This window comes from Propithecus coquereli, unplaced genomic scaffold (genome assembly GCF_000956105.1).
Source record: "Propithecus coquereli isolate 6110/MARCELLA unplaced genomic scaffold, Pcoq_1.0 Scaffold8, whole genome shotgun sequence".
Classification (NCBI taxonomy): Eukaryota; Metazoa; Chordata; class Mammalia; order Primates; family Indriidae; genus Propithecus; species Propithecus coquereli.
Window position 1 is genome coordinate 12,612,397 of NW_012154173.1, and position 2,356 is coordinate 12,614,752.

Consider the following 2,356-nt stretch of genomic DNA (forward strand, 5'->3'; position numbering starts at 1 on the left):
TGGAATATATCCCGAGAAATGTTTAACAGGTGTCAGAGGGTGGTACCATGCGGAAACGAGGGCATTAGAATGTTGATCCCTCTTCACCAAATTGGCTTCCTGAGTGCACACTCCAGCCTCACTGCCTAAGTGTCTTCACCAGTGGATCTGAGCAGCCTCAGAGAAAAGACCCACAGATACTAACATCTGTGGTTCCCTGATGGAAAAGCCGCCTTACGAGTGAAGCCCACTACTGACAGTCCTGCCCACACACACTGAGCTTCCAAACATCTTTTTAGTGCCCCTCGCTGAAACATGAGCGCACAGCTAAGGATCACTGTGCTTGCGAGGAGGGCGCTGATGTGAAAGGGACTGCAGAGGCCGTGAAAATGCGCCATCAGATCTCCTGTTGCGCAGGGGAGTGCGGCTGACCCAGGGACACATCCCACAGCCAGCTCCCAGCCAGTGACTGAGCGCAGCAGGGACACTTAAGGCGGGCCCACTCATAAGAGACAGGACTTAGGCCAGTGTGGCGGCTCACACCTCTAATCCTAGCACTCTGGGAGGCCAAGGCGGTAGGATTGCTTGAGCTCAGGAGTTAGACACCAGCCTGAGCAAGAGCGAGACGAGAACCCATCTCTACTAAAAATAGAAAAAATTAGCCGGGCATGATGGTGCTCACCTGTAGTTCCAGCTACTCAGGAGGCTGAGGCAGGAGAATCGCTTGAGCCCAGGAGTTAGAGGTTGCTGAGAGTGAGGCTGACGCCACAGCACTCTAGCCCAGGCGACAGAGTAAGACTGTCTCAAAAACAAAGAAAACAGACAGGATTGCTCTAATGAGTGACTTTGCTTTGACTCAAGCACTCTGTGTCGGCCTTGCCAAACCGTCTCAGAATTGTGCAGCGGTCTAAGACTTTTTCACCTAACCTTCCTTCACGGTCTTTCAGCTCTTCCAGCCTCCCCTGGAGTCCTCCCTACTTCACCCACATCTGTGTCACCTAGTAAACCACTCGCACGTTGAATCCCATCTTGGTCACTGCTTCTTGGAGGGCCCAGACTAGGGCAAATAATTCAAAAAACAGGAGATAGGATGTGGATTTGGGACGGGCCCACTCGGGCCAGTAGATGAGGATGCCACCCTGAGCAGTGAGTGTGGTGCAGATAGTCCCTGGCACGAGGTGGTGGCTCAATTGCTAAGGATTTCACTGGTGGTGACCAGTGAAAATGTCCCACTTAAGGTGGAATGATGCACGGTATCCTGAAGACTTGTGGGGTTCGGGGCAAATGCACGCAGAGGCGGTGGAGAAGGCTGGCCACTGCCAAGTTGGAGTGATGCCCTGCGGAGGCGTAGTGAGGCTGAGGGCTGCTAAGGAGCAACAGATGCTGAATATGAGACCAGAGGGCCTCTGGTAGAGTACGACAGGGCTCCCGTCTCCGGCAGTAGAGGAGCAGACACAGCCAAGTGGCAGGAGAAAGAGCTCATTGTTACAAGTTTTAAAATGCTCAACTCACTTGAGGAAGCCAAGGTGGGAGGATCGCTTGAGGCCAGGAATTTGAGACCAGCCTGAGCAACAAAGTGTGACCCCATCTCTACAAAGAACAAAAAAATTACCTGGGTGTGGTGGTGCGTGCCTATAGTCCCAGCTGCTCAGGAGGCTGAGGCAGGAGGATCACTTTAGCCCAGGAGCTTGAGGTTCCAGTGAGCTGTGATGACACCTCTGCACTCTAGTCTGGGTTACAGAGCAAGACCCCATATTAATGAAGGAAGGAAGGGAGGGAGGGAGGGAAAGGAAAGAAGGAAAAGAAGGAAGGAAAGGGAGGAAAGAGGAAGGAAGGAGAGAAGAAAAGAAAGAAAGAAAAGAAAGAAAGAAGAAAAAGAAGAAAGAAAGAAAGAAAAGAGAAAGGAAGGAAGGAAGGAAGGAAAAAGGAGGCAAGGAAGGAAAGAAAGAAAGTTATGTTGCATGAAAACCCATCAGGTTTCAGCTGACTTTAACATTAGTCTTTCTTTTGGTGGCAAGCAATTGGAACTGATTCAGCTAACACAAAGGAAAAATTTAAAAACAGTAAAGAGCTTTAAGTAGCAGGATGTAGGATTTGAGCAACTTAAACTCAAAAATGGAAGCAACAAGAGCAGCTGAGTCCACCTCAGCAAGAGTTCATCGACTCTCTCTAGAGCTGCCATTACCATGCTTCAGCAGTAACGTCCCAGTTGCTGAATTCCTTGTCCCAATTTTCAAATTACCCAGAGAGAAAAATATAACTGGACTACCTTGAATCAGGTCTTTAAATAGCTATGGCAGTCAGTCTGGGTGGCATGTACCTGTAGTCCCAGCTACTCGGGAGGCTGAAGCAGGAGGATTGCTTGAGCCCAGGAGTT